This window comes from Maylandia zebra, linkage group LG15 (genome assembly GCF_041146795.1).
Source record: "Maylandia zebra isolate NMK-2024a linkage group LG15, Mzebra_GT3a, whole genome shotgun sequence".
Classification (NCBI taxonomy): Eukaryota; Metazoa; Chordata; class Actinopteri; order Cichliformes; family Cichlidae; genus Maylandia; species Maylandia zebra.
The window spans coordinates 12,543,766-12,563,002 of record NC_135181.1 but is presented as its reverse complement, the minus strand read 5'-3'; the positions used below and the strand labels follow the sequence as shown (position 1 = coordinate 12,563,002).

Here is a 19,237-nt window from a genome sequence, read left to right as displayed (position 1 = left end):
TAAAACGTCAGTAAAACATCGACCATTTGTTAGAAGGCGACTGTGTTCTTCATTGTAACCATGAGTTAGAGTTGCAGTAAGCAGAATGAGTCGTTTCTGTCGTGCGATATGTGGGTATCGCTTCTCGGCCTTTTGGCTAAGATCAAGTGTAGTATCTGTTCTTATCAGTTGTGTGGAAATAAAAGTATAAAAATAAAAGAAAGTTATACGGTGATACAGGGAAGAGTGATGGTGGTAGATGTAGAAAAAAACGGGGTTCAAAGCCGGATAATAAATGTGTATGCACATGTGGATCCAAAACAAAGAAGAGAACTCCTTTTGTCGATGGACACTTGTTTTATTACAAGGAAAAATATTATAGTGGGAGGGGATTTTAATGTATCTTTAGAAAAAGAAAAATTTTCTCTCCCATTAAAGACATTTATAAGACAATACGGGTTAACGGATGTTATGGGCAGACTTCTGGGGAAAAAAGTAGGGTATACATGGAGGAATACAAGGGGGGTACAGAGTAGGTTGGACTATATTTTGATAGATAAAAAGTGTAAAATTAAAGGGGGAAAAACGATTCCGGTTCTACTCACGGATCACCAGGCGGTAGAGGTGGATTTGGAGATAGAAGGGATGGAATACGGGAAGGGATATTGGAAATTAAATAATGAGGTGTTAAAGGAAAAAGATTATAGGGATAAATTTTTAGAGATCTTCCCTTTATGGGTGAAAGTAAAAGAACTTTATGGAAAAAAAGGGGATTGGTGGGAGGATGTAAAATGCAAGATAAAAAAATTTACGATAGAATATTGTACAGATAGATCTAAACGTAGAAAAGAAGAATTTAATATGTTACAAAAAGAGATAGAACATATTTATGTTATACAAAAGGAGGGGAAGGAAAAAAATGTAGATTTGAAAATTGAAGACTTAAAGGTGAGGCAAGAAGAGTTATTAGAGAGGAAGGCAAGAGCAGAAACATATAAATTAAAACAGAAAGAGTATGAGGAAGATGAAAGGTGTTCCGCATATTTTTTTAAAAAGATGAAAAGTAGGGATAAAAGGGGGGTTATAGAGAAATTGGAAAAGGATGGGAAGGAGATTATAGGGAGGGAAAGCATGTTGGGGGTAGTAAAAGAATATTACGAGGATTTATTTAGAAAAGAAAAAGTAGGGACAGAAAAAAGAGATGTTCTTTTGGGGTCATTAAAGAGGAGATTAGTAGAGGAAGATAGGGAGTTTCTGGAAAGGGAAATAACGATGGAAGAGGCATATAAGGTGGTAAAGGGAATGAAGGTAAATAGGGTACCAGGAATAGATGGATTAACGAAAGAATTTTATGAGGTATTTTGGGGAGTGATAGGGTTACATTTGTTGGAGGTCTTTAAAGAAATATTAGAAGGGGAAGAGATGGCGGAGAGTATGAGGACGGGTGTGATTTCGTTATTATTTAAGAAAGGGAATCCTCATTTACTTGATAATTATAGACCTCTCACTATGTTATGTGTAGATTATAAGATTTTAAGTAAGATAATTGCAAATAGATTGGTAGGGGTAATGTCGGATATAGTGGGAAGTGATCAAACGTGTGGGGTGAAGGGGAGACAAATTTCATGGAATATACAATTACATAGAGACATACTTGCATATGTAAAGGATAGAAAAATGGCGGCAATCTGTGTAAGTTTAGACCAACAAAAGGCATTTGATAGGCTAGATTACGAAATTTTGTGGGAGGTAATGACTAAGATGGGCTTGGGAAAACAATTTATAAGGTGGGTGAGGATCCTTTATAAAGAGATATATTCAAAAATCAAATTGAACGGGTTCCTCACGGAAAAAGTTCATCAAGCGAGGGGGTTGAGACAAGGGTGCCCGTTATCGGTGGTACTCTATGTATTATATGTTGAACCATTGGCTTGTGCAATTCGGGAGAATAAAAGAGTGAGGGGGATAATGATGCCGGGGGGGGAATGTTTGAAAATATCTCAATATGCGGATGATACTATACTATATTTAGCGGACGACGACAGTTTAAGAGAAGTTGTGGAAATATTAAAAATATATGAAGAAGTTACAGGATCAAAAATAAATAAGGAAAAGACAAAATATAAGTACTTGGGGACGTGGGAAGGTAGAAGGGAAAATATTTGTGATTATACTTTGTGTGAAGGTCCTATGGACATTCTAGGAATTTCTTTTGGGAATAAGGAGGGCGATGCTATTTGGAACTGCAGGGGAAGATGGCAGAGGTGGAAAGGAAATTACGACTATGGAAAATGAGGAAGCTTACAATTACTGGGAAGGTGTTAGTGATAAAGAGTGAGGTGGTGCCGAAACTATTGTATCTAGGCTATGTGTTCCCGATGCCACAAGTATTTAGAGCACAAATAATGAGGGGAATATTTAACTTTATATGGGGAGGTTACGAGTACGTAAAGAGAGTACAAATGTATCAGGAGGTTGCCGATGGGGGAAAAGGGGTACCGAACATTCCGTTAAAGTTAGATACGATTTTTTATGCAAATGTGTGTACGCTGTTAAAGAAGCCATATATTCATAAATGTCAGATATTGTTATGGTTCTGGTTAGCTATTCCATACCGGTTTTTAATTGGGTGGGAAAATCAGGGGCCGAAGGCAGAGACAAGACCAGAATACTTTCAGAGGATGGTTAAGTGGGGAAAGAGACATATAGAGTGCAGGGAGGTGGATACAATACAAAATCATAAACTTCTGTATAAAAAACTGGCGAGGAATGCTAACTACAACCAGGGGATAGTGAGTTCGGAAGTTTGGGAATACGCACAGGATAAGAGTTATAAGAATGTTTTGAAAGATTTTAATTGGATGCACCTACATAGGAAATTACCTGTAAGGACTACGATGTATGCACATAATTTGGGGAAGTTAAAAGAATGTCCGAGGGATAATTGCACAGAGGAAGAAACGATTGAACACGTCCTATGGGGGTGCAAATATGCAAAAAAGGTATGGGCTGGAATGAAGAGGAGGTATAAGGGACTAGAGGCTTTGACATATGAGGAAGTAACTTATCTTAGGCCTAAGGATAAAAAGAAGGAGGAAAATAAAATACGTTGTATGTTGTTATCAATTACAAAACTTAAGATATGGAGGGCAAGACAGGGGTATATAAGGGGGGGGGTATGAATGGAAAGAGATGGGAACAATAAAGGATATAGAGAGGGAATTTGAGGGGATATATCGGCATGAATTACAAAGATGGGGAATAGACACGATTAAGGACAGGTGGAAGGATTATTATGAATGATGTAAAAGATGTTTTTGTGAAATATGAAAAGTATTCAATGGAATGTTGAGCAAATGGAAATGTAAGATGGTGTTGTAAGTAAAAATAAAAAAGAAAAAAAAAATCTGTTCTTATCAGTTACAAGGCGAGAAGCAATGCAGGATGGCGGCGGCGTCGGCCAATTTTCATGAGAGAAATACATGGATGCAAGGTACAAGAAATACTTTGAGATTCGAGTTGATGGAGAAAGAGGACGAGATTCATGACAGAATTAACTTCGGACGAAGGATCCTTTACGAGGCTTTAAAGATAAAGCCTGAGGAAATCTACTGCCTCCAGCAGAGTACGGCAAGTAAACATTATGATGTAACCTTTTGCACGGGAGAATGTGCGGAGGAGGTGAGAAGGAGATTTCACGGAGAAGAAAACGAAGAACTAAAGAAATATACGGTAACTCCTTTGTACAGAAATGATTATAGGATTTTAACGATCCATATGTATAACCCTTGGGTTTCGGAAGAGACAATTAAGTACTTCTTAGGAAGGTACGTCACAGTACTACCAGGAGTGCGCAAAATAAAGGATGGCTTAGGACTATGGACCGGAAAAAGACAATTCCGAGTCAAATTAAATGTGGATACGTCTACCGAGGACGGATATTGCCATCCACCCGCGGTATTCTCCATAGGAGCAGATAGGGGTTTCCTAGTGTATGCTGGGCAGCCCCAAGCGTGCAGAAAATGTGGCAGTACCGGACATAATGCGGACAGGTGTGAACAAATGAGGTGCAGGAGTTGCGGGAAGATAGGCCACATAACTAAAGACTGTAAGGAACCTAGAAAATGTCATTTGTGCGATTCAGAGACCCATATGGCAAGAGATTGTACTAGGCCAAGGTCATATTCTGAAGCGGCAGGAAATGAACATTACAGAAAATCGGATGCAGAAGCTGATATCAGAAAAAGAACACAGGAGGCGTCAACGGCTGCCGAAGATCACCTTAACGAGGAGAGAGCTGGGAGCAAGGAAGGTGGAGTAGAGCAGAGGAATAAGGAGGAAGGAACATTACGTGAATCGGACGCCGAGAGAGAGAAACAAGCGGAGGACGGACAGGTGTGGGCAGTAGTAGCGAAGCCGCGGAGAAAATCAGCAAAGAGGCGGAGAAAGGTGAGCTCAGGTGCTTCTCCAGAAGAGACAAAAACGAAAAATAAAGAGGATAGGGAGGAACGGATCGAGCAGGTGGAAAATACGGAGGGACATGTTTTGAGGGGTACACAGACTGAATGCATGCATACCCCCTTAAGTGACTTCACTAGTGATGGGGATACGGGGGAAGAGGCTGAAAGCGAAGAAAAATCGGAAGATTCCTTTATTAAGAACTTATTGGCGCAGGTTAATATGAAGAGTTAAAAATGGGGATACTGAAATAAAACTTCTATGGTTTTGATTTGTTTTTGGTTTTGTTTTTGAGATCCCCTTTTTTTTTGTTTTCCTTTTTTTTTTTTTTGATTTATGTGTTAAGACATGGGAAACTTTCGAATAATAACATTAAATGTAAGGGGACTTAGGAATGCTCGGAAAAGAAAAATGGTTTATGAATTTTTGTTGTATTATAATTTTGATGTCTGCTTGTTGCAGGAAGTACATTTAAAAGATGAGGGGGATGTTGACCTCTTTACGAAGGAATGGAGAGGAGGTGAATCGGTCTGGAGTATAGGGGGAGTACATGGGACTGGGGTAGGAGTGTTATGTGGGAATAAAAGTATACGAATAAAGGACAGTTATACTTTAATACAGGGAAGGGTTATGGTTGTAGATGTGGAAAAAAGTGGGACACAAAACCGTATAATAAATGTGTATGCATATGTGGATCCCAAATTAAGAAGAGAACTTCTTTCAAAAATGGACACTTGTTTTATGACAAAGAAAAATATTTTTGTGGGAGGGGATTTCAACTGTTCACTGGAGAAAATAAAAACTTCGCTCCCCTTTAAGACCTTTATAAAAAAAATACGGTTTAATAGATGTAATGGCCACACTACAAGGGAAAAGAGTGGGGTACACATGGAAGAACACAAGAGGGATGGAAAGTAGATTAGATTACATCTTGATAGAGAAAAAGTGTAAAATAAAACAAGGGAAAATAATACCGGCTTTGTTCACAGATCATCAAATGATAGTGGTGGATTTGGAGATAGAAGGAATAGATTATGGAAAAGGATACTGGAAACTGAATAACGAAGTACTTATGGAAAAAGAATATAAGGAAAGGTTTGCAGAGCTCTTCCCTTTATGGGAGGAGATGGAAAGCTTATATATAAATAAACTGGATTGGTGGGAGGATGTAAAAAACAAAATAAAAAAGTTCACGGTGGATTATTGTACGGAAAGGTCCAGCGTAAGGAAAGAGGAATTTCGTATATTGCAAAAAGAAATAGAATATACTTATACACTACAAAATGAAAAAGGAAACAACAAAAACATGGACGAGAAAATGGAAAGTTTAAGATTGAAGCAGGAAGAACTACTTGAAAGGAAGGCAAGGGCTGAAACATATAAGATAAAGCAGGAGGAGTATGAGGAGAACGAGAAATGTTCGGCCTTTTTCTTTAAAAAGATGAAAAGTAAGGAAAAAAAGGGAGTTATAATAAAATTAGAGAAGGATGGGAAAATGATAGAAGGGAAGGAAAATATGCTTAAAACGGCGAAGGAGTATTATGAGGCCTTGTTTAGAAAAGAAAAATTAGAGGGAGAAAAAGGGGATTTTTTCTTAAAGAAAATAAAAAAGAGATTAACGGGAGAAGAAAGCGACAGTTTAGAAGGGGAAGTTACAATAGGGGAGGCATATAAAGTATTAAAAGGAATGAAGGCAAACAAAGTGCCAGGGATAGATGGATTAACAAAGGAATTTTACGAAACTTTTTGGGGAATGGTGGGGAAACATTTGTTGGGAGTTTTTAAGGAAATCATGGAGGGAAAGGAGATGACAGAGAGTATGAAGATGGGTGTGGTTTCTATTCTATTCAAGAAAGGTAACCCACAACAACTTGATAATTATAGACCGTTAACTATGCTATGTGTGGATTATAAGATCCTGAGTAGGATATTGGCAAATAGACTCGCGGGAGTAATGATGCAAATAGTGGAGAAGGATCAGACGTGTGGGGTCAGGGGGAGGCAAATGTCTTGGAACGTGCAACTACACAGAGACATACTCACATACGTTAGAGATAGAAATTTGCCAGCACTATGTGTGAGCCTAGATCAACAAAAGGCCTTTGATAGGGTAGATTATGATTTTTTGTGGAGGGTAATGCAGTATATGGGCTTGGGAGAGAAATTTAAAAAATGGGTAAAAAATTTATACAACGGCATAAGTCTGAAAATAAAAGTAAATGGATTCCTTACAGAAAAAGTGTATCAAACAAAGGGTTTGAGGCAAGGATGTCCATTATCTGTTGTTCTTTATGTACTGTATGTTGAACCTTTGGCTTGCGCAATAAGGGAAAGCCAGAGAGTAAAAGGGATTCCGATGCCGCGGGGGGAAGTTTTAAAGATATCGCAGTATGCGGACGATACAGTATTATATCTGGCAGATGATGATAGTTTAAAGGGTGCGATAGAAATTTTAGATATTTATGAAAAAGCGACTGGATCAAAGATAAATAAAGAGAAGTCGATGTATAAATATTTGGGGACATGGGAGGGTAGAAGAGATAATATCTGTGATTTTACTTTGTGCCAAGGCCCAATGAATATTTTAGGAATCACCTTTGGAAATAAGGAAGGAGATGAGCTTAGCAATTGGAAAAAAAGGTTAAGTGCGGTAGAAAAGAAGCTGGGCCTTTGGAAAGCAAGGAAATTAACAATTACGGGGAAGGTTCTGATTATAAAGAGTGAGGTGGTGCCGAAGTTATTACATCTGGCCTATGTGTTTTCGATGCCTCAGATCTACAGAGCGCAAATAACCAGAGCGATATTTAAATTTATTTGGGGGGGTTATGAGTATGTCAAAAGAACGCAAATGTATCAAGAAATTGAAGATGGTGGGAAAGGGGTACCAAATGTCCCTTTGAAGTTAGATACAATGTTTTATGCAAATGTATGCAAGCTATTGAAACAGAACTATGTCCATAAATGTCCAATATTGTAATGGTTTTGGTTAGCGATTCCATACCGTTTTTTGATAGGGTGGGAAAATAAGGGACCAAAGGCGGAAACTAGACCAAAATATTTTCAGAGGATGCTGGGATGGGGAAAGAAACATGCTGAATGTAAAGAGGTGGATACCGTACTAAACCATAAACTTTTATATAAGAAAATGGTATGGAAAGCTAATTATAACCAGGTACCGGTGAGTCCAGAAGTGTGGAAATGTGCACAGGATAAGACCTTTAAAAATGTTTTGAAGGATTTTAATTGGATGCATTTACACAAAAGGTTACCCGTGAGGATCATCATGTATGCACATAACTTGGGAAAACAGAAAAAGTGTCCGAGGGACAACTGCGTAGAAGAGGAAACAATAGAACACGTACTTTGGGGATGCGAATACGCAAAAAAGGTATGGGAAAGGGTAAAGGGGAAGTATAAAGGCTTGGGCACGGTGACTTATGAAGAGATTACCCTTTTCGGGGCTAACAGCATAGAAAAAGAGAGATACAAAATACGTTGTATGTTGTTAACAATTGTAAAAATGAAATTGTGGAAGGCAAGACAGAGTTGTATAACGGGAGGATATAAAGAGGGGGAAATAGGTACGACTAAAGCTGTAGAGAGGGAATTTGAAAAGACATACTGGCATGAACTACAAAAATGGGGAATAGACACGATCAAGGATAGATGGAAAGATTTCCCTTCCTTCTTTACTGCGAAGGCACCTAAAAAGTGGTGGTAGGTAAAGAGTAAGGAAGGGAGAAAGGGAAAAGGAGCAATGAAAAGCAATAAGTTATATGAATATGTTACATGAAAATGATTGGTTTGCGATGAATGAATGTGGGAAAGAAATGAGATGTAAATATGTCTTTGTAACGGAAATGGAAAAAGTTTTTTGAATTGTTTTGGAAAGAAAATAAAAGAAGTAAAAAAATCTGTTCTTATCATTTCGCACTTGATTCTTGGTCTTAGTCTAGGACTGCGACCCTCTCCTTTGGGTGTCTGGGCGGTGAAACCTTGGTTATTTATTGCAGCGCAAAGGTACGTGGTTTTTTATAGAAATTATTTGTTTGTATTGAAAACGTTTCCTTTTTAATCTTCTGTTGTGTGTTTGTAGCAGGTGTTTTTTCTAAACCTTTGGTGCCTCCGCAATGGCTGGGTATGCCAGTATGCGGAGGCACCACTGTGTGCGCTTCAGTTTAATTGAGAAGGTTGGAGAAGTGCCAAAGATGTCCAGGCTGGATTTCTCCAGGAAATTGATTCAACAGGTGTTGGGATTTTCACCAAATGACTTGAATTGCATTTTGACCCTCCCTTTTAACAGGGGTTTTGATGTAAGTTTCAGCTCAAGCGAATTGTTGGAAGAGTTTTGGAGAAGATTCGAAAATTTGAGACCACAATTTGAAATTTTCAATGTGGAGAAACTGACAGACAATACTATGAAAACAGTAATAGTTAAAATGTTTAATGAAACGGTGAATGCCCAAGACATTTGTGTGTGGTTGGGGAGATATTGTACGGTGAAGGGTCAGCCGAGGAAGGTGAGAGATGTGGATGGAATATGGAATTGTGTATGGAAAGTACCAATACAGCAATGGGAAGATCCCCAAGGGTTCCGGGGTTTAAAACATCTCCCGTCCATGATAGTTTTGGGAGATAATAGAGGCTATATCCATTACCAGGGCCAACCAAAGCTCTGCCGGAGGTGTGGGGAGCATGGGCATTTGATAGAGGCATGCGAGGAAATCATCTGTGGGAAATGTAAAGAGAAAGGGCATACGTATGCTGATTGTAAAAATGACCGTAAGTGTAACTTGTGTGGAGGGGAAGGTCACCTCTTTAGGGACTGTCCGCGGTCCTTTGCAAATAAACTTAAAAAAGGAAACCAGATTAATGAGGGAAACCTGATTGCAATGGTAAACGAGGATGTCTTGATTGATGCAGCTGGGACAGATATTTTAAATCAGTTCCCAGCACCTGAAGACGGAGGGGAGGAACAGGAGGAGGAGGGAAAAGGGGAGGAGCATGGAAGACCTGCCCAACCAGAACCCTCAGAGGAGGGGGAGAGAGGGCAGGAGGAGAGTGGAGTTCAGAAAGGAGTAAGTGGTGAAAGTGAAAATGCTCAAGGGCAGCCCCCCCCTGTCCCCCCTGGCCTTCCTGATTCACAGGTGGCAAAGAGGACTGCAGCAGAACTGTCTTCTGGGACAATTGTTTCAGGAAAGAGAGGGAGGCATGAAACACCTTCAGGGAGTTCCTCAGGGGAGGACTCCAGGGTCTTCCCCTCTGACTCACCAAATGAGGTTTCCTTCCTTAACATAGTTCTGCAGTCAACGCCAAAGGAGCGGATGGTAAATGCAGCTCTGCGACAAAGGCCGTCACCTAGAGTACGAAAAGGGAATAGAGTGGCGGTCCCCCCTTCGGAACCCGGAGAGGTGAAGGAAGAGTTACACTCACAAGAAATAAATTGATGGTATGCCCCCCCAAAGTTTGGGTTGAGCCTTTGAAGAGAACAATCTTTCCTTAGTTTCATAATGACTAGCTTGTGTTCTGTATTAATCTTCATGGCTCTGACCTTCTCATCCATAAATGTCAGGAGTGTTAGGTCTAAAGTAAGAGCCCAAAGTGTTCTATCCTTCTTGAATAGTGTAACATCAGATGTTATTTTAATACAGGAATGTGCTATACCTTTCCTAAAAGCATATGGTCAGTGGCAGGATATGTGGCCACAAATGTCCATCTGGAGTGGATCAAATGAAAATAAAAATGATGGAGTAGCCATATTGGTGAAAAACCCTCTGGTGTCGGTGAAGGGAAGTACTGTAGTAAGTGATGGAAGAGCACTTGTTGTTAACCTTATTTATATGGAAAAGGAATTTAAGCTCTTGAACATTTATGGCCCAAATGACAAACACGAAAGATATGATCTTTTAGAGGCTTTGCAACCCCACTTGTTGGGAAAAGCGCCTTTAGTGTTTGGAGGGGATTTTAACTGTATTTTAAACAGGAAAGATAGAAGAAGAGCCACACAAGATGTGAAGATTGATAAGACGTCACTTTTACTACAAGGTTTAGTCAGAGACTTTAAATTGATAGATTGTTTTCCAACGGTTCATCCAATGGAGGAGGGTTTTACTTGGTATAGTGGAAACGGTGACAGGGCCTCTAGAATTGATTATATCTTTGTTAGAGACTTTTCACCAGTAGAGGCCACTTTGATGCCCGTCTTTTTTTCTGACCATCTGATGTTAACTGTTAAAATTTCCCTTGAACTAGATATAACAATGGGGAGGGGAGTGTGGAGGTTAAACTGCTCCCTACTGGAGGATCAGGATCTGCTCAGACAGTATAAGGAGAGGTATACTGAATGGCAGACTCTCCAGGATTTCTATGCAACACGTGTCTCATGGTGGGAAATGGTGAAGTGTAGGACTCGGTCCTTTTTTAAACAAGCAGGAAAGAGAAAGAAGGCCGCAAAAGACAGGTGTATGAGAGGACTACAGAAAAGGTTACAGAGGTACCATCTCTTAAATAGGTGGGGTTTACACTTCTACGAAGAAATTAGAGAGGTAAAAAAAGAAATGCAGAAAATAGCAAATGATAAAAGTATGGGAGTCATACTAAGGAGTAGAGAGAGAGCGAGAGAGGAGGGAGAAAAATGTACGAGATACTTTTTCAAAAAAATTATGAACAAACCTGGCTCTGTCTCTCAGCTAAGAAACAGAGCTGGAGAAAAAGTAGTGAGTACTGAAGGTATAATAAAAGTGATTGAAGATTATTATGAAAACCTGTATGGGGAGAAAAATGTGGAGGAAAGAGTCATTGAGCAAACCCTGGAATATATTGATAAGATTGTTGAGTCTAGTGATATGTTAAGTCAACCTTTTACTACAGCCGAGTTAGGTCAGTGTCTTAAGAGTTTTAAAACTGGAAAATCCCCTGGTTTAGATGGCCTGCCGATTGAGTTTTATCTGACATTTTGGGATATTTTAGCTACTGATTTACTTTCAATTTTTACAGATTTTAGTGAATTAGATAAGCTGCCTGAAAGTTTTAGAATGGGTTTAGTCACACTCGTTCATAAAGGGAAGGATAAAACTCTCTTGGAAAATTGGAGACCGATTACGCTTTTAAACTGTGACTGTAAATTATTCAGCAAGCTTCTAGCAGAAAGGACAAGACCGGTTTTGGACCAGATAATCCACCAAGACCAAGCATGTACTGTAAAGGGCAGGAAGATCACTGATAGTCTGGTGTTGATTAGAGACACGATTTGTTTTGCTCGAAAGAGAAACAAGCGACTGATTGTTTTGAATTTAGACTTTGAAAAAGCCTTCGATAGAATATCTCACCGGTACCTTTTTAAAGTTTTGCAGAAGATGGGTTTCCCAGAAAGGCTTATATCCTGGGTAAAGTTGTTGTACACAGATATAAAGAGCAGATTTGTCATGAATGGGACCCTGACGAATGCAGTTCAGGTGAACTGTGGTTTACGACAGGGATGTCCCCTGTCCGCTCTTTTATATGTTATTTGTATTGAACCCCTGGCACAAATTTTGAGGAAAGATAAGAGTATAAACGGGATGAACATACCTGGGAGTGGGGGGCAGGTGGCAAAGTGTGTACTGTACATGGATGATATTAGCATCCTGTGTACAGACATATCCTCGATGAGAAGGACTTTTGAAGTTACGGACTGGTTCGGAAGGGCTTCGGCCTCTAGACTCAACAGGGGCAAGACTCAGGTACAATTCTACGGGCCATGGGAGACTATAGAATTGACTGGACTTGGAATAAATGTGACACAAACCGACCAAAAAATTTTAGGGGTTAGATTTGATAAGGATGGTGGAGGAAAGGCAAATTGGCCGGGAATGATAGGAAAAGTGAATCAACGATTAGGCCTATGGAGACTGAGAAAGCTGACTCTTGGAGGGAAGGTTTTAGTAATTAAGGCAGTGATTTTACCCTTGCTTCTTTTAGTCAGCGCAGTCTTTTTGCCACCAAAGGACGTATTGTTAAAACTAGAACGAGCCATCTTTTACTTTCTATGGGACTCCAAATGGGAGAGACTTAAAAGAGGGATAATGAAGAAATTAAAGGAAGATGGTGGCAAAGGAGTCCCAGATCTGTATTTATTCATGGGAAGCCTCTATACAAGTAGCCATATGAGACAGGCTACGAGTCCTAATAGTAATCCTCTGACACAGGCATGGGTTAGATTTTGGTTAGGTAGCTACCTAAGACAAAAGAAAATCCTGCCAGTAGATCTTAGAGTCCCCGTCTCCTTTGATGTTCCTGAAGCCTATGTAGAGCTGAAATCCTTTTTAACCTCCTTTAAATTGGAAGATCAGAGTTTGGACATTTTAACAAAACATCATTCTCTCATTTCAGTTGTGCAGGAGAGGGGAGAGGTGGTCCCAGTCAGAGGCCTCCCTATTGGAGAGGCCATAGAAGTGTGGCGTCTGACAAACCATCCCGTCCTTTCTAACAGGCTCCAGGATGTGTCCTGGATGGTGGCTCATGAGATTCTCCCAGTCAGGGCTGTCATGCACTCCAGAGGAATGTCGACAACAGAAATGTGTCCCCGACCGGGTTGTGGCGCGCCTGAGACGGTGAGGCACCTACTCTGGGAGTGCAGTGCTGCTATAGACCTGTGGGACATGGCCGGCTCCTTAAATTTCCCGTACTTACCAGCAAGGGAGGTCCTGACAGCAAACCTAATCCTCTATGGGGTGAGCCAAGGAGTGAAAACGCAAAGAAAAGGCTTTGAAAAGCAGTGGCTCGCCCTTGCTGCTATAAAAGACGCCATTTGGACCTCCAGAAACTTGTTGGTGAGCAAGCACATGCAGATCCCCCCCGTGGCTGCTCTCCGAATGGCAACAGCAACAGTAAAAGAGATCTGTGCCAGAAATACTAAGTTGAGAGAGCAGCCGCAAAGAAGAATCGCCTCTGTGCCCATTCGGATGGAGGAGCCGGGTTCGCACATAGAAAGGTCTAAGCAGCAACAGCCTGGCTCTCCGGGAGAGGTCGGTGTGGAAGGAGCAAGTTGGGGAGAGTCCCCTCTGAGCACCGGAAGCTTGTGAAGGGATGGGATGGTTTTTTTTAAATAATTTAAATTCTCTATGAAAAAAAAAAAAAAAAAAAAAAAGAGAAAAAAAAAAAAAAAAAAGGAAAAAACATTTAAATATTTGTTTTCCTGTTGTATTTTAAAAGGGGATGGGAGATAATAAAGAAGTAATCCTTTTAAATGGGGTGGGCTTATGAAAATAAATGAGATGATGATGATGTTGTTATATGTCTGAGTATCAATAAAAAATTTTCAAAAAAAAAAAAAAAAAAAAAAATCTGTTCTTATCAGTTTAATATCTGATACGTCCCCTACCCGGGGACCATATATTAAATTGATTTTTGGAGCAGGGAGATGGAATAGGGGCTTGCTCCGTCCACTCCACGCATCGACCTGGTATTGCAGTATTTCTAGGAACGGTGCACCCCCTGAAGCTGTGAAAAACAAATGTCATTTGACTCAACAGTTTGTGCAAAGAATTTTCTTATACGCTAGATATATGTGTGCGTCTGCATATCTGGACATTGTCTTCGTGTAATCTTCCAAGGTTAGTCAGACTGAAATGTTGCGACTTAATATTTGTGAATGACTTACATTTAACTATTACCAGAATTACTAAATCCTGCCACTTGGACTGACACGTGGCTGGACACACACTTTCTATGGGAAATCAAAAAAATATGTCGTTTTGAACTGCAGTTACACTATTCTGGCTCCAATCCTGCAGTTACCTCTGTTGTCCACTAGAGACCAATAGAAGTCTTTAAAAACCGGAGGCTGCCATCTACAAGGACTCATGTTGATTATAGGTTTAACTCTTCTCTTTCTCTACATACTGCAGCTTTCTGTCCTCTGTGGCTGTAAATTACATCGTTTGAAAAAAAATAAACCACACAATCTTTTCTTGGCTTTTTAGCTAAAAAAAAAAAAAAATCTGTTCTTATCAGTTTAATATCTGATACGTCCCCTACCCGGGGACCATATATTAAATTGATTTTTGGAGCAGGGAGATGGAATAGGGGCTTGCTCCGTCCACTCCACGCATCGACCTGGTATTGCAGTATTTCTAGGAACGGTGCACCCCCTGAAGCTGTGAAAAACAAATGTCATTTGACTCAACAGTTTGTGCAAAGAATTTTCTTATACGCTAGATATATGTGTGCGTCTGCATATCTGGACATTGTCTTCGTGTAATCTTCCAAGGTTAGTCAGACTGAAATCTTGCGACTTAATATTTGTGAATGACTTACATTTAACTATTACCAGAATTACTAAATCCTGCCACTTGGACTGACACGTGGCTGGACACACACTTTCTATGGGAAATCAAAAAAATATGTCGTTTTGAACTGCAGTTACACTATTCTGGCTCCAATCCTGCAGTTACCTCTGTTGTCCACTAGAGACCAATAGAAGTCTTTAAAAACCGGAGGCTGCCATCTACAAGGACTCATGTTGATTATAGGTTTAACTCTTCTCTTTCTCTACATACTGCAGCTTTCTGTCCTCTGTGGCTGTAAATTACATCGTTTGAAAAAAAAAAAACCCACACAATTTTTTCTTGGCTTTTTAGCTAAAATCACCTGTATTGTCTGTTGTTTCCATTTGTGGATGGTTAATAGTGCAGAAGATTGTTTTTCTGTTTTCAGGATTACATGAAAACATTTTGGAACAGATCATTTTTGTATATAATAAATCTTAGGATAGTAAAAAAAAAAAAAATAAAAAAAAAATCTGTTCTTATCAGTTTGGGCGAGAAGCAATGAAGGATGGCGGCATCGTCGGCCAATTTCTCTGAGAGGAACGCATGGACGTATGGAACAAGAAATACGCTGAGATTCGAACTTATGGAGAAAGATACGCAATTTCATGACAGAATAACCTTCGGACGAAGAATCCTTTTTGAAGCCCTAAAGATACAGCCGGAGGAGATCTTCTGCCTTCAACAGAGTGCTGCAAGCAAGCACTATGATGTGACCTTTTGTACTGGAGAGTATGCGGAAGAAGTGAGAAAGAAGAGTATCGTGGAAGAAGATGAGGAACTGCGGAAATATACGGTGACCCCTTTGTATCGGAACGATTATAGAATTTTAACGATACATATGTATAATCCTTGGGTCACGGAAGAGACTATCAAGTACTTCCTGGGGAGATACGTTACTGTCCTCCCAGGAGTACGGAAAATAAAGGACGGCCTCGGCCTATGGACTGGAAAGAGACAATTTCGCATCAAATTGAATGCGGATATGGACAGCGAGGATGGATATTGCCATCCGCCCGCAGTATTTTCCATTGGAGCGGATAGAGGCTTCCTAGTTTACGCAGGGCAGCCTCAAGCATGTAGGAAATGCGGAAGTACTGGACATAACGCGGACAAATGTGACCAGGTGAGGTGTAGGAGTTGTGGCAAGCTTGGTCATATAACAAAGGACTGTAAGGAGCCCAGAAGATGCCACCTATGTGACTCAGACGCACATATGGCGAGAGACTGCACTAAGCCCCGGCCATATTCGGCCGTGGTGAAGACTGGACTCGTTGAGGAAGATCGCAGCGAAGTGGAAATAGACTCTGACGCCGGAGAAAGGCCACAGGAGCCGCCACCAGCTGCTGGAAATCAGGCTAACGAGGATAAAGCGGGGAGCGCGGAGGAGGGGACGGAGCGGCGAGAGGAGAAGGGGGAGAGGAGTCCCGAGCAAGACGGTGAGAAAGAGAAGCAGGGGGAGGATCCCCAATTGTGGGAAGTGGTCGCAAAGCCACGGAGAAAATCTGCAAAGAGGAGGAGAAAGGTGAGCCCGGCCACCTCCTCGGAAGAGGTTAAGATAAGAGACCAGGAAGTCAGGGAGGAGGTTTTGGAGGAAGGTGGGAACGTGGAGGGGTATGTATGGAGAGGAACACAGACTGAGTGTATGCATACCCCGTTAAGTGACGTGACAAGTGACGGGGACATGGAAGAGGAAGGTGAGAGTGAAGAAAAGTCAGAGGACTCCTTTATAAAAAACTTATTGTTACATGTTAACATGGATAGATAAAGACTATGGGAGAAGAGCAAAAATTTATCAAGTGTCTTATCGCAACCCTTTTTCTTTGTTTTTTTCTTCTTTTTTTCATTTTTCTCTCATTCTTTTTTTGTTTAATCCTGCTCTTAGTGCTCTACTTGCCCTTCTGTTTATGGTATGGGGAAAATACGAATAATTACTTTGAATGTTAGGGGGCTAAAAAACGCCCGAAAGAGGAAAATGGTCTACGAATTTTTACTATGTTATAATTTTGATATTTGTTTGGTACAAGAAGCCCATCTAAAGGATGAGGGGGATGTTGTTGTGTTTACTGAGGAATGGAGGGGAAGCCTCTTGGAGCATCGGGGGGGGGGGGGGGGGTACATGGGACTGGAGTCGGGGTGTTATGTGGGAATAAAGGTATCCGGATAATGGAGAGCTATACGGTAATACAAGGAAGGGTAATAGTGGTGGATGTTGAAAAAAATGGGACCCAATGTCGGATAATAAATGTGTACGCACAGGTGGAGCACGGGCTACGTAGGGACCTCTTCCAAAAATTGGACACCTGTTTCTTGACTAAAAAGGACATTATTGTGGGAGGGGACTTTAACTGCTCTCTGGAAAAGGAAAAGTGCTCCCTCCCCTTTAAGACCTTTATTAAAAAAATATGAATTAATAGATGTAATGGGGAAACTACAGGGAAAGCAGGTGGGGTACACATGGAAGAACTCAAGGGGGGCGAAAAGTAGGCTAGATTATATTCTTGTAGGAAAAAAGTGTAAAATAATAAACGGAAAAACTATACCGGCTCTTTTTACAGACCACCAAGCTGTGGATGTGGAGCTTGAGATAGAAGGGCCTGATTTTGGAAAAGGGTACTGGAAGTTTAACAACGATGTGCTTGCTGAAAAATCCTATAGGGAAGGTTTTATAAAAATCTTCCCTTTATGGGTAGAGATGAAAAGCTTATACAGCAATGTTGTGTTTTGGTGGGAGGACATAAAGAAAAAAATAAAAAAGTTCACGGTCGATTATTGCTCAGAGAGAGCAAAGTTTAGAAAGAAGGAGTTTGACATAATACAAAAAGAGATAGAACATATTTATGTTACGCAAAATAAGGGAAAGGAAAAAATAAAGGAAGGGTATTTGGAAAATTTAAAAATAAGACAGGAAGAATTGCTCGAGAGGAAAGCAAGGGCTGTAATATATAAACTAAAGCAGGAAGAGTATGAGGAAAATGAGAAATGCTCCTCATATTTTTTCAGAAAGATGAAGATAAGAGATAAGAGGGGGGTTATAAGGAAATTGGAGAAGGATGGAAATGTGATTAGGGGGAAGGAAAACATGTTAAAAATGGTGAAAGAATATTATGGAGAATTGTTCAAGAAGGAGAACTTGGATGAGGGAAAGGGGGAGTTTTTTATAAGATCCCTAAAGAGAAGGTTACCGGAAGATGAAAGAGGCAAGTTGGGGGGGGAATTGACAGTAGAAGAGGCACACAATGTGATAAAGGCAATGAAGGCTAATAAGGTGCCTGGTATAGACGGCCTAACAAAAGAATTTTATGTGGCTTTCTGGGATATGGTGGGGATACACCTTATAGGGGTTTTTAAGGAAATCGTGGAGGGAGAAGAGATGTCAGATAGTATGAAAACGGGAGTGGTGTCCATACTGCTTAAGAAAGGAAATCCAAACCATCTAGACAATTATAGACCATTAACTATGTTGTGCGTGGACTATAAAATCTTGAGTAAGATTTTGGCAAACAGGCTAGCAGGAGTCATGTCGCACATAGTAGAGATGGATCAAACTTGCGGGGTACAGGGGAGGCAGATCACATGGAACTTACATCTACATAGGGATGTACTCACATATGTAAAGGAGAGAAACATAGCGGCAATATGCGTTAGTTTGGACCAGCAAAAAGCGTTTGATAGAGTAGACCACGCTTTTTTGTGGAAGGTAATGGACGGATTGGGCCTAGGAGGGGTTTTTACAAAATGGGTAAAAGTCCTATATAAGGGCATAAATTCAAAAATAAAAATTAATGGTTACCTTACGGACAAAGTACAACAAACAAGAGGATTGAGGCAAGGGTGTCCACTATCGGTGGTGCTCTTCGTGCTTTACGCTGAACCCCTGGCTTGTGCAATAAGGGAGAGTCTAGTCGTAAAGGGGATAACGCTGCCACGGGGCGAGAGCTTAAAAATATCTCAATACGCGGACGATACGATATTATACCTGGCAGACGACGAAAGTTTAAGGGGAGTGATAGAAATCTTAAATGATTACGAAAAAGCAACAGGATCGAAAATAAACAAAGAGAAGACGATGTATAAATATCTTGGGAAGTGGGAAGGGAGAAAGGATAACATTTGTGATTTTATGTTGTGTGAAGGCGCTATGGACATATTAGGAATTTCTTTTGGGAACAAGGAGGGGGACGCCTTATGCAACTGGAAAAAGAAGATGACTGCAGTAGATAGAAATTTGGGATTATGGAAAACAAGAAAACTCTCAATCTCAGGGAAAGCGTTGGTCATAAAGGCTGAGGTGTTGCCAAAGTTGCTACACTTGGCCTATGTTTTTCCGATGCCGCAAAAGTATAGAGCTCAATTAATGAGGGGGATATTTAAATTCATATGGGGGGGGGTTATGAATACGTAAAAAGGGTGCAAATGTACCAAGAAATAGCAGATGGTGGGAAGGGGGTGACAAACGTCCCATTGAAGTTGGATGCAATATTCTATGCAAG

General features: G+C 40.5%; 2 non-coding genes and 1 pseudogene across 2 annotated transcripts; all 3 read left to right on the top strand.

Moving 5' to 3' along the window:
* Positions 1 to 116: 116 nt before the first annotated feature.
* LOC112433391 (U2 spliceosomal RNA) lies at positions 117 to 207 on the top strand (annotated as a pseudogene).
* A 13,520-nt stretch (positions 208 to 13,727) lies between these two features.
* LOC143412832 (U2 spliceosomal RNA) lies at positions 13,728 to 13,913 on the top strand. Its single transcript, XR_013093363.1, has one exon. It is a non-coding gene; the product is annotated as a U2 spliceosomal RNA (small nuclear RNA).
* A 466-nt stretch (positions 13,914 to 14,379) lies between these two features.
* On the top strand, positions 14,380 to 14,569 carry LOC112434109 (U2 spliceosomal RNA). Its single transcript, XR_013093353.1, has one exon. It is a non-coding gene; the product is annotated as a U2 spliceosomal RNA (small nuclear RNA).
* The last annotated feature ends 4,668 nt before the right edge of the window (positions 14,570 to 19,237 follow it).